This window comes from Lipotes vexillifer, unplaced genomic scaffold (genome assembly GCF_000442215.2).
Source record: "Lipotes vexillifer unplaced genomic scaffold, Lipotes_vexillifer_v1.1 scaffold578, whole genome shotgun sequence".
NCBI lineage: Eukaryota > Metazoa > Chordata > Mammalia > Artiodactyla > Lipotidae > Lipotes > Lipotes vexillifer.
The window spans coordinates 1014664-1028709 of NW_006780523.1; the positions used below are offsets into that span (position 1 = coordinate 1014664).

Genomic DNA, 14046 nt, shown 5'->3' on the forward strand with positions numbered 1-14046 from the left:
GAAGAGTAGCCCCCGCTCACCACGACTAGAGAAAGCCCACACACAGGAACAAAGACCCAACACAGCCAAAAATAAAAAAATATAAATAAATAAATTTATTTTTAAAAATCTAAAAAAAAATCACCATCGTATGTCTGACATTTCTCCCAAATTCATCCTCTCTTGTTCATGACTACTATCACACCTTCTTGGCTGAAGTCCCCGTTCTCTAAATGGACAGTGGCAACAGTCTCCTCACTGGCATGCCAACATATGCTATGGCTTCTAGCTAATCTATGCTGCCTACAGTATACTTTTAAAGCGTAAGTTTGGAACATGTTATTTGATTTCTTAAAATTTGTCACTGGCTTCCTACTCTCCTGACTGTTGCCCTTCTTAAATGGTGTAACTGAGACATTTCTCCCAATGAAAGTGTATGGACACATACTCCCATGAGTTCAGTGGTTGGAAAGGCCTGCTTATCTAAGTGAATTTTCTTTGAAGTTTCAAGATTTATCTTTGCGATGCATGTAGATTCTGCACTCTACTTTATATGTCAATTGAATATAAGCATTTTCCTTATACTCTTCGTATAAAATTGATATTTCTGCAAAACACATCAAATTTGCACATGAGCTTCAAATATACCACTGCACTGTCTTCCTTTTGTATCTCATTGCATTCAAGACTCTTTCATTGGTTCTGAGATTCTTCACCAGCTTTTCTCCTGTCCCCCAACACACACACGCACACGCACACACACCCTAACCTTCCTTTTCTCTTTACCTTACCAGCCACACGGAAATTCTTAGTTGCATTGTATCACAAGAACTCCCCCACGTTGCTATACTTTTCAAAACCATTATTTTCAATGGCTCTGTGATATTTCATTGGCCATCCTCTACTGTTGAACATTTAGGTCTTTACAAGTTAGAGAGGTTCTAAATTATCTTCACGTGTGTGTGTGTGTGTGTGTGTGTGTGTGTGTGTGTGTGTGTATAGGATAAATTTCCAGAAATGCAATTACTAGGTCAAAAGCAATAAAGAACTTTGTGATTATTCATACTTATTTCCAAATTGCTTTCCAAAAGTAATGTAAAAGAGTACTGGCTTCTCTGCCCCTTACCCTTCTCAAAGTTCTTACTAGTACTGTGGATTAGCATATAAATTGACAGATCATAAGGGCTTCCCTGGTGGTCCAGTGGTTAGGACTCCATGCTTTCACTGCCAAGGGCCTGTGTTCAATCCCTGGGCGGGGAACTAAGATCCTGCAAGCCATACAGCCAGCCAAAAAATAATAACAATAACAGATCATAGCTTCTTTCTCATCTTTGTTTTAGTGTATTTTCTGATTCTTTGGGTCATGATATATGTTTGTTTGGTATTTGTTTTTTTTCTTTTTAGAAGTTGTTTAATTTCCTTTGCCCATGAGGCAGAGTAAAATGTGTGACCCAAAGTGTGCCATTTTGGCATGTGGATTGTTTTGAGTTGAAGATGGTTAAGACCCAGCAGACTCAGGAACAGCTCTTTTTTTTTTTTTTAATTTTTTAAAATTTGTTTTCTGGTTTTTTTTAAAATTTTTATTGGAGTATAGTTGCTTTACAATGTTGTGTTAGTTTCTACTGTACAGCAAAGTGAATCAGCTATAGATATACATATATCCCCTCTTTTTTTGGATTTCCTTCCCATTTAGGTCACCACAGAGCACTGAGTAGAGTTCCCTGTGCTATACAGTAGGTTCTTATTAGTTATCTATTTTATACATAGTATCAATAGTGTATATATGTCAATCCCAGTCTCCCAATTAATCCCACCACCTGCTTCCCCCACGGTGTCCATACGTTTGTTCTCTACGTCTGTGTCTTTATTTCTGCCTTGTAAATAAGATCGTCTATACCAGTTTTTTCAGATTCCACATATATGCATTAATATATGATATTTGTTCTTCTCTTTCTGACTTACTTCACTCTGTATGACAGTCTCTAGGCCCATCCACATCTCTACAAATGACCTAATTTCGTTCCTTTTTATGGCTGAGTAATATTCCACTGTAAAAGCTCTTTACCTCTCCCTTAATTGCCTAAAAGAATTTAGATAGAGGGCCCATACCAGGAAGATAGCAAGTATCAATGATAACAGTTAATATCAGAAAGACCTATCTGCATGGAATGGAAACATCTGTTTACCAGCCTCAATTGCCTGACTCTTTGGATCTCCTGTCTTTGGAGATCCCATAAGTACAAAATTTGTTTTTCTCTAGTTAATCTGTTTTATGTCAATTTGATTATTAGAAGAGCCAAAGATCCTATAATGGAAGAATGGAAAACTTTTCCTCATCTACAGTTTTGGCGCCCAATGTGGGGCTCTACACTGGCTGGACACCGCTCACTTTGGGGCTGCTGCAGCTGAGAGATCCTGGAACTGCTGACAGGAACCAACAGAAGGTAAGAATTCTTACCATGACAGTCTCTTGGATCTCTGCCTGCATGGTCTGGAGGAAGCGAGACTAGTAAGAGTCCTTTTCTCTCTCTAAATTTAGATTAGCAGGAGAAAATATTTGTGTGAGCTAGTTTCTTAGGTATAGCAACTCTGGTAAAGATTTGTTATGAGTCCTCTTGTTTTCTATTGTTCCCTTTCCTCCCAGAGAAAGTCTTTGTTTTCCTTTGTCTCTGTCTTTTGTGTCGTTTGTCATACCGTAGGGTAGAACACAGGCATAGGTCCTATAAGCCTGTTGTTCAAGCTGGCCTCAGAAATTGGTAAGTTCATGCTTCCCACCAGATCGACATCTGTTTAGACAAACTTTGGAGTAGATTCCCTGTGTAAAACCAGATGAGATTTTCCTTCCGCCTTGTTCTATGTCCTGAGAGCTTGGCCTTATGACGAGTAAGAACATTGTCTCTGGTTTCCACCAGCCAGAAGATGCAAGTACCAACTTCCATTTTGGTGGCCAGTCGAATCCACTGGGATTCTGAGATGCGAAGTCACACAGCATTCTCTTTGTTCGGCTGTGTCAGCTGTCAGGAGAACTTGTCATAAGGGGTCCTGGTCCACAGGGGACCTTTGTTGTCTCAACCTTCATTGCCTTGTAGTGCTGGAAATGTCCCATTCCAGTAGCACCCACCGAATGTCACAGATTAGTGGGTCTGTGATTGGGGGTGTCTCACATTCTCATGGGCAGCTGCAGACACTGTTTGCACTACACCATTCTTAGCATGTAACAAAAGTCTTTGCTTTCTTAGGCTAACCTGGGAATGAACTTTCTGGATCTTGTGAGGGCTGTATCTTTTGTACTTTCCTTTGAGATGCCTCTTGGGTCCATGTTAAGCCATATAAAGGCTTATTGATTTGAGTCACTGTTGAGATTAATATAAGATCCTACTTGTCAATGGCCGGACTATGGATGCCTTGAATTGGCTATATTTGAAAGAAAACAGTTTTTAGACAGCTCTCATCCTAAGTATCTTATTTGTACCTATAGAAAGGCTGAATTAAAAAGTGGACACATGGGGCTTCCCTGGTGGCGCAGTGGTTGAGAGTCCGCTTGCCGATGCAGGGGACACGGGTTCGTGCCCCAGTCCGGGAGGATCCCACATGCCGCGGAGCGGCTGGGCCCGTGAGCCATGGCCGCTGAGCCTGCGCGTCCGGAGCCTGTGCTCCGCAACGGGAGAGGCCACAACAGTGAGAGAGGCCCGCGTATCGCCAAAAAAAAAATAAAAGTGGACACAGAGGAATATAATGGCTAGTCTTAGGGACTCCCTTAATAAGATGAAAGAACAGAAATTAGAACAAAAACTAAAGTCCACGTCCAAGGCATATCGTCCTTCTTAAAACCCAGCCCCATCTCCTCAGCAAATTCCCTTAGCTCCCAGGCTCCTCCACCTTCCCCAGAAAATCCCTTAAAAACCCAGCTGCCTGTTTTAGCTTCCCTTTCCCTACAAGATTTACAGAGAGCACTCCAGCCTAATCTCTAGGCCCAGGGTATACAGTTTACTCATGTAAAGGGTGAAAGCCAGCAAGTAAATTTAGCAAAAACATGGGGATGGACAGTAAGACTCACTTTCTCTGCCAGCTTCAGGCCTTCCTATGCAATGTTCTTTGTGGATGTATCCTGGATTCCCTACGACGAAGAATTCACATCCTCTGGACAGCAACAGACCTTTTAAATTGTAAAGCCCTTTTACCTCTACTTTTAGAAGATCCTACCAAATTTAGAGAGGAATTAGAAATATTAGTGGCCATTCACAACCCCACTCATAAGGACCTTAATTGGCTGCTGAAGGATATTTTTCCCAACCATAATTACACTATAGTTAACAGACAAGCCAGATGGCTTCCTGGGGGAAAACATCTCTCACAGAGGAAACCGATGACCAGAAATTCTCCCAGGCCCTCCTACAAATGATCAGGAAAGGAATCAGCTGGAAACCAATATTCAGGGGCTTATAGGAGCAATAGTAAATGCTTCCCTTCATCTAAAGTGGATTGGTCTAAGGTTAAATTGTACACTCAGAAAGAAAGACAGCAGCCAAAGGCCTTTGTTGAATGCTTATATAGACTTTTCAGTGCATTCTGCATTAAACCCCAAAGTTCCAGAACATAGAAATCTTTCCATTGCTGCCTTAGTAAGAAATTTTCTCCCTGAAATAAAAAGGCAAATTCAAAATAGTATATAGTTGGGTGGGCTAGCCAACCTCTAAGTATTATCAAGGAAGCAGCTGCCCAATTCTTTGAAGGTAGCTTGCAGAAATGAAGGAGGAAAAAAGGAGTTAAAATCAACAATTCTTGGTTTGCAATTTGAATCTTTAGAGGAACGAAAGCATAACTCTGAGAGGAACTCAAAGACCCCTCAGATCCTTTCCTATTTGCCTCCAGACATTTGCAGATGTAAAAAATCAGGACATTGGAAGTGCAATTGTTCTGCATATAAGAAAAAGAAAGAAAAATTTAAACAGTAATTACCCTAGACTTCTGATAGTGGACCAATATACCCCAAAAAACGCCTAGGAGAAAACTTGTATTCTTTCTTTGTCCCTTGAAGGTGTAAATCTTACCATGTCTTTGAAATATAAACACCCCAGGCGGTATCTAAAACACTGCCCACACTTAACCTGAGACTGAAAAAAAAACGAAAGAGAAGCTTTTTAAAATACAAACTGCTATAAAGGGTCCCTTGCCCAAATCTAGTCCACAGACTCCATAAGATTACTTGTCAAAGGCAAATACAAATCCTAAAAGTCTTCTCTACAAATTGTAAAACGCTTTAGAAATTTGAGCTGGTAAACTTAACCTATTCCAACTGCCAGAAACATAATTTGGATCTAATTGTGGTTTATAAACTAGTGAGTTTTGTATTATTGTACCTGATTCATGGCTAAAATTTTGGAATGGAAGCTATAGGGTCTCTGTGTCTATCTGTGTGTTTACATGTCTACGGATGTATGTTACATATATGTGATATTTTACTACCTGTGGAAGGTATTCTCAAAATTAATTGGTAAGAGATTGCTACTTAATTGGCTTAACAATAAGCACTTATGAATTAAGTATTCCTAAAACTCAGAAATATAGAAACTAACCCAAATATTTTTCAACTTCTTGTAGTATAATCTCTGGTAAATAAAAGCTAGTTTAAGTTTGGTTTAATTAACATAGGTATGCCTTCAGAGTTATCAGCTTTAAATATGCAGATAAACAACTTTTATTCTACCTGAGTTTACTAGTGAAATAAGTTTATGTTATCTGTATTATAAAATTTGTCTGCAAGAACAGTAGCTTGGGATGATTGCTGACTTTGACTAGTGTCTAATAAAGTTTTCATGGGTAGTCTAAACATAAATGTAGGGAGGAAGTGATTTTAATAGATGTAAGTGGGATGAGAGTTTTTAGGTGAACTTTTTAACAGTAATTATGTTTTCTGATACATTTACTTAGTTTCTCAAATCTCTTTGGTAACTTACACCCTTAGAGTTTTTCTAAGTTAAGCTAAATGATGGAAATTCATTGAATTTAGATCACTTCCTAATAAGATAAAATGCAGAAACATTACTGAACATAGGTTTATCTACTTTGGGTTTCTTATTACATTATCACAGAGAAACTAAATATATTTGGGTCTCATAGTAAACATGTGTTATGCCACATTGAAAATTTATACTGTGAGGAAGTGTATGCTTCTAGAAATTATGAAACTTAGTCACAGAACTTGCCAATATAAAGAATGCTGGTATAACAGGCAGTTCACAATTGCTTACTTCTTACTTTTCACCAGAAATTAAGGTTTCTAAGGTTTAAAAATTCTAATTCAAAATTTAATTAATGTGTATAATTAAAACGACTAGAAATAATAATGGAAACGAGTTTGTATATGAGGAAGGTAGGATTTTTTTTTTGTTTTTTTTTTTGCGGTACACGGGCCTCTCACTGTTGTGGCCTCTCCCGTTGCGGAGCACAGGCTCCGGACGCGCAGGCTCAGCGGCCATGGCTCACGGGCCCAGCCGCTCCGCGGCATAGCATGTGGGATCTTCCCAGACCGGGGCACGAACTCGTGTCCCCTGCATCGGCAGGCGGACTCTCAACCACTGCACCACCAGGGAAGCCTGGTAGGATGTATTTTTGACTAAGAAGGTGTGAGGTATGGCAATGTGTTTTTGTTAAGGGAAAATGAAGTTAATTTGTCCTAATGTAAAACTGGTAATTTCAGAATGGGAAAGAGAATAATAAAGGACAAAATTGTACAGAAAGTTGGGAAGAGAGAGAAAAAGAGAGAATTTTACCTTGTGTAGTCAAGTTGGCTAAAATTGAATTGCTATTATAAGGGTTTTTTAAATAAGCCTTAATATCAATAGTGTGCTTATGTAATTTTCCTTCATCTACTAAAAGGACAAGGGTATTTTTTTTACTATTGGTCTGCTTTTGATAAGAGATCATAAAAGATTGTTTTTACCTTTTAAGTAATCTACCTAGAAAACAGAGATTCTGTGTTTTATCAAAATAATTTTCTGTGTTTCATGTTGCCCTTTTCAGATCTTTGATTACCTAAGAAAACTGAGCCTTCTCTATTAAGAGCTAAAGTTGTTATATATATATATATATGACTATGTAACTTTATGTATTTGCCTGCAAAATCTTTAATTTTCACTTTGGTTAACTGGATAACTACATATTGTTTCACAGTAACTATGATCCTGTCTAATCAAGTGTTTTAAAATCTTTTTGATATTTTTGACAAAATTCCCAAAACTCAAATTCTAAATGAAGTCTTTTTTACCTCGAAGTGACTTTGGAATTTTGCAGAGGGCCCCTGGAACATCTCAAAAGATTTGTTCTCTCTCTTTATTAAAAAATAGAGACGTTATGCTAATTAGGCTTATTTGGTGTATTAAATTACATGGGAATCATTGTCAAACAAGTGATGATAAATCTTCTTAAGTTATATTGTATGAGTGAATGTTGTTAATACAACTGTTCTCAAAATTGTATGAAATTCCTAAAAATCTGATATGTCCTGGTATGTTATCACTTGTAATTCTAGTTATTATCTTAAAAGGTTTTGTATCATAGAAATAACCAAATTTCCTTGTCAGTTGCATTATAATGAACTCTCATCTGATCTTTAACCATTGCCATTTAAAAATCTTATGTCATTTACAGACAGTTATTATTTTACACTGGTGCTTTTGCAAAAGTATTCCTGCAAAAGAGTTTCATTTTCAGACAAATTCATGGAAAGGACTCTGACAAGTACTCTGAAATACAGTATTCTGATGACTTTCTGATCATACCACTGAATTTGGTAAGAAATTACAGAACTCTAATGAAAAAAAAAAAGATGGCTTCATAAAACTGCTAACAAAAGATCAAGATCAATACGAGTTAATTATATGGAACTGAATGAACTGATTATAATTTTTATGACTTTTTATTTAAAACATCGTTGGTTCTTTAATGTTTTGTTTCGGTTTTTGTTTTCCAGGTAAAGGAAATATTTCCTCTTAAGCTATCTATAACTTACAGCAATTTAGTGAAATGTATCTTTGTGAACAAAGATAAAATATTTATCTTTTTCTCCCTACCTGATCCCTCCAGAATTTGGAAACTCATAATGAGTCTTTTATTTTCATGGCAGTACAGTTATTTGCATAAGTTCAATAAGAATCTGTTCTCCTTATGACAGGATACAGTTGGAAACATTGGTTATATTACCAAGGATTTGACTGGAATATCGTATTTGAGAGGGATATGCATAGACTCACATATGACCTGACAGCTTTAAGGAACTAAGATTGACTTTATGGAGCCAATAAAGCCTTTTGGAAAAATCAGGCCTGGGAACTTGCTACAGGGTTCCCAGCAGCCTTACCAGGTTAGTAAGTAAGGTCACTTCCTGCAAGCCCAGGAACCTCAGGATATTTGGGGGACCTTGTGAAGAGAGGAATTAACCCAAACTTATAGGTATTTCAGGCCTTAAGTGTGATGGTGAGTGCTTGGTTTGGCTTCCTAGCCAGAAATGATTTTAAGAGTTCAATATGAGATTCCTTATGAAAAGCTCTAGCAAAGCAGATTTAAAAGAGTCTATAAGGTTAAACACTATTATTGCTGTACTTACGTAAATAATCAGGACAACTTTATTAAAACTAGACTTAATTTGCAAACAAAATTAGTCTTATTGTGGCTTTCTTTGATAGAAACGGGGGTAATTGTAGAGAGAAACATCTTCCTCCCCTTCGAAGCTCCAGATACCTACCCCCTTCTCCTTAGCTCAGAATAGCATCTAAACCTTAACTGCGTGTCTTCAGGTCTCATGTCTTTGGGAATCCCATACATATGAAGTTAAATTTGTTTTTCTCCTGTTAATTTGTCTTATGTCAATTTAATTATTAGACCAGCCAAAGAACCTAGAGGGGTTTTCCACCCCTCTATCACTTATCTACTTGGGTCTTTAATGGTTTTGATAATCTCTCTGTATATATTTAGGATATTAATCCTTTGCTCTTCGATTTTATAGACTTGTGCATTTGGCCAAAAGAAGTGGCAAAGCTCTAGTCCTTACTTAGAAATGCCAAACTTTACAGTTTCCTAGGGAAAGTACTTCTGGGAAAATGGTACTGGTGGGAATGTCTGGTGGTTGGTATATTTTCAGAAACCGTACTATAATCTCACACACAAAAATATTTCTCACTGCAGAGTAGGTTGGTATCAAAATCTGACCTCACCTTATGTTTAATTTATCATTATTCCTCCACTGTTCTCTATGCAATGCAAATTTAATCATAATACTATTCTCAAGACTTTGCTTTTAGCTTGACTACTTTTTCCAAATGAATAACACTAACTCACCCAAACTGTTGAGGTATTTGTGAACAAAGACCATGTGGTGTACAATTACTCATATGTGTTTTCTGTTCATTCATTAAGATAATGATTATGAATAATGTTTTTTGCCCAAAATAAGTTTTTGTTTTGTTTTGTTTTGTTTGTTTGTTTTTGTTTTGCGGTACGCAGGCCTCTCACTGCTGTGGCCTCTCCAGTTGCAGAGCACAGGCCCCGGACGCGCAGGCCCAGCGGCCATGGCCCACGGGCCTAGCCACTCCGCGGCATGTGGGATCCTCCCGGACCGGGGCACGAACCCACGTCCCCTGCATCGGCAGGCGGACTCTCAACCACTGCGCCACCAGGGAAGCCCCCCAAAATAAGTTTTTATAAAATTCTCAGAAAGTCATCTTCCATCATTAATTTATGGTTCAGTTTAAGTTAAAAAGTTTAATCATAATATCTTTGATTACTAAAGTCACAGTAGTATTCCCTTTGGAACAAACACCACAGCATCACTAGACCTGTTGATATACCTTTCTGGAGCCCATAGAAAAATCTTGTCTCCAGGGAGCATGGAGGTAGAGGTGGGAGATATTCCAAATTTTTTCTCGAGTTGGGCATGTTCTTTTGCTTTGTAGTTGTCTGACATGCAGTTATATCTCAAATTCCCACCTCTACCTCCCATGCCAACCTAGAAAGAATTGGAAATAGTGGTGACTGTGGTTGCAGTGGTGGTGGCTGGGCATAAAAGAGGCTGTTCATCCTCTCAGAGACAATTGTAGTGATGGATCTAGATTCCCCTGCCCTGCTTTTACATCCCTTAGAACATTTTTACTGGAAATCCAATAGGAAGTGGAAGGGATTAGATTATCATCGCAAATCCTCATGGAAGTTTCATTTTAGAGGGAAGTTTAATTTCCATAAGATTTACATGGATAGAAACTGCCACAACCCAATCGATCCTATTTCTGAGGACAATTTCCACTACATTTTTTCTAGTTTAGAACATTAGAATATGGTTATTTTTTTTAATTATGAAAGCAGTAAATGCTTATAAAAATTTTAGCATTTCTAAAATGCTGAAAGGTATAAAGAGATCATCCATAACTTTGTGCTCCAAAAGAATATTATTAACATCTTGGTAAATTTGATTCATGCCACAAATATTTAATGGAACACCTGCCATGTGCCAGGAACTGATTGGGCAATGGAGGTAGATCAAGGAATAAAACAGACAGAACCCCTGCTCTCCTGGAGCTTACATTTTAGAAGGGGAGAAAAACAATTATTAAATAAAATAAATGAATAAATAAAATAATAGCAATAGTAAGCATTGTGAAGAAAAATGTACAATGTAAGGGTGATAAAGAGTGGTGTTGATACAATTATAAATAAACAGATGGGGAGTCTAAGGACATGGTATTTGGTATTGGAGCTGGATGAAAAGAAGGACGCAGCTCTGTGAAGATCAGAGGGAAAGGCATTCCAGGGAAATGGATTGCAAACCCTAGTGAGGTCAAGGTGGCTGCAGCACTGAGAGACAGAGGATGGTGGAGAAATAGGCCAAAAAAAGTTTTTATCTCATTGTAAGAGTGATAGGAAGACATTATAGTGTGTTAATCAGGGGAGAAAAGTGACCTGATTTATACTTAAGGAGATAGAATTGAGTGACATATAAGGTGCCGTCATGCTGGAACTTTCTGGAGTTGGATTTCCTGTTTGCTGGATCCCATCTTTTTCTCTTTTGGTCTCCTCCCTTATTCTGGTGTAGCATATTTTCCATAGCTTTATTTTTCAAAGTGCAAGGAAGTTAAATTTGAAGGCACTGCTTATCTGAAAATATATTTACTTTCCTCACACTGTTGATTGATATTTTTTCTTGATGTAGAATTCTAAGTTAATATCATTTTCTGTCATTTCAAAGGCATTGCTCCATTATCAATTAGCTTCCAATAATGCTGGCGAGAAGTTTGATGGCACTATAATTCCAGATTCTTTGTATGTAACTTACTGTTCCAACCCCTCTGGAAACTTTTAGACTTTTCTCTTTATCCATGGAATTCTGAAATTTCATGCTGTGCCTTGGTATGGTGCCTTTATCATTCAATGTGCTGGAGAAATGGCAGAACTCTACAAATTATAATCTCTTGTCTTTCAGTTCTAGGAATTGTTATTGTATTTTTAAAATATGTCTGGCCTGCCTCTTTTTTTCTTCCTCCCTCCCTTTCTTTTCTCCCTCTGTCCTTCCCTCCTTCTCTCTCTCTGTAACTCATTATAATTGGGATATCTTAAATTGATTCTCTAATTTACTTATCTTTTTTTTTTTGTCTACTATGTTCCCGATCTTTGTTTTAAGCTCCATTTTCTGCATGATATACTGATCCTTTTTTTTTTTCTTTATTTTCTTTATATTTTTGGCTGCATCAGGTCTTAGTTGCAGCACGCAGGATCTTTCATTGCTGCACACAGGCTTCTCTAGTTGTGGCGTGTGGGTTTTCTCTCTCTGGCTGTGGCATGCAGGCTCCAGGGCATGTGGGCTCTGTAGTTTGTGGGACGCGGGCTCTGTCGTCGAGGCATGCGGGCTCAGTAGTTGTGGCATGAGGCCTTAGTTGCCCCGCAGCATGTGGGATTTTAGTTCCCCGACCAGGGATTGAACCCTCATGCCCTGCATTGGAAGGTGGATTCTTTACCACTGGATCACCAGGGAAGTCCCAATATACTGATCCTTATTGCCCAGTTTCTACCAAGGTTTTAAAAAATTTGGAATCATATTTTTATTTTCTAAGACCATTTTCTTTTGGGGGGGGCAATATTTCTTTTTTAATATTATCTTGCCTAATTTTATAGATTTAATATTTTATCTTATTTATCTGATTGTTAATGTTGTTAACAACATTGTTAATGTTGAGTTTTGCTCCTTAAATTATTTCTCTTTCTTCTTTGTTTTTTTCTTACGTTAACTTATTAAGGTATCTATCTTTCCTTTGGAGAATTTTCTCAAATCTCTGTTGTCCTTTGACCATCTGCATATTTGAGAGTCAGGAGATAAAAATATATTTGGAAATTCTGAGCAAATACATTGTGCTATTCACCGGTGGACTCCAGTGTGGTAGATGCCCACATGTCAGGACCTGTAAGTCATTTATCCAGAAATGGATATTCTAATCTTCCCTCTTGGGATCTAGCCAAGAATCTGAGAACTGTGCTGGTGGAGAGAGATCAGAAATATATATTTACCTGTGTTTTCTTATGTTCCTTAATGACTTGATGCTTTATGTATAACTCTTTAATCCATTTAGACTGTATGGTAATATAATGTATCATACATATCATAACATAATCTAATCTAATCTAACCTAACATAATATAAATCAGTTTCCATATATGTGTAGTCTAGTGGTCTCAGACATAGAGCCTGTGTTTGAATCTTGGCTCTGCCACTCACTAATCACATGACCTTTGGCAAGTTACCTATTCTCTCTTTGTGTCAATTTCCTCTCTGTAAAATGAGGATAATGATAGAATCTATTAGGTAAGGTTGTTGTGAGTATTATAATGTGTTAATACATGTAAAAAACTTAGAACAGTTCCTGACATACAATAAGCACTATCTAATGATTAGTTATCATTATTAATTACTTTGTATCAGTATCAGAGTGTTGTAATATAACAATCATAGTGTTTTGTTTTGTTTTGTTTTGTTTTGTTTTTTTGTGGTACGCGGGCCTCTCACCGTTGTGGCCTCTCCTGCTGCAGAGTACAGGCTCCGGACGCGCAGGCTCAGCGGCCATGGCTCACGGGCCCAGCCGCTCCACGGCATGTGGGATCCTCCCGGACAGGGGCACGAACCCGCGTCCCCTGCATCGGCAGGTGGACTCTCAACCACTGCGCCACCAGGGAAGCCCAACAATCATAGTGTTTTAAAACTTGTGGAAGAAGAATTAGACTTTTCTCTGTGGCCTCATTGATAAGACTACAACTAAACAAAGGAAGCTTTGAGGAGATTAATTTTTATCAAAATAAGGAAAAGAAGGGCTTTTCCAAACATTCTAAGTGCCCAAAGATGGAATAGACCATATCAAGATTTAATGAGTTTCCTGTCAATGGAAATGTTCAAGAGAATGTTTGTGAACAATTTTGTGGCACTGTTAGAAGGCATTCCCGGTAGTAAAAGACTAAATGCATTGAACGAACATTGAAGCACTTTTTAAAATCTGATATTTTACAATCCCAACACTGTAATCAGAGAACATGGATGCATCAGAAAGGCAGAAAAATCGGTGTCAACTTGACCCTAGTTTTTGATGACTCTACAATTTCGACCAGGCAAAAATAGAAGGTCTTTGTTAAACTGTGATGGCGTATCGTATAGAACAGGATTGAAATCACAGGCCTACAAAGTAAGAATTATGGGAAAGCAAGTTTAAGTATGAAGAAAATATAAAAATTTAGCTAAGTTTTGGGATGTCTAGGCAAAACTGGTTCAGGAGCAAAGGAAATTAATTCAGATTCCTCCTACTCAGTTTTGTTTTGTTTTGTTTGCTTTTTAGGTTCTCATTAGTTATGTATTTTATACATAGTAGTGTATATATGTCAATCCCAATTTATATAATTTTAATAAAATGAATAATCAATGTCATTGTAGTAGGTATTAAATATAATGTTATGCGTGGGTGGCCAATGGATGTGAAAAAGATAGTGTCGGGGAGAGGAACTTTCCCCCTCCCCTCCGTCTTGAGTTCTTGTGGCTGGACT

General features: G+C 37.8%; 1 pseudogene; it reads left to right on the plus strand.

Annotated features, from left to right (window-relative positions):
• The first annotated feature begins 2297 nt into the window (after nucleotides 1-2297).
• Nucleotides 2298-14046, plus strand: part of LOC103088991 (heat shock 70 kDa protein-like) — a 58996-nt pseudogene continuing 47247 nt past the window's right edge.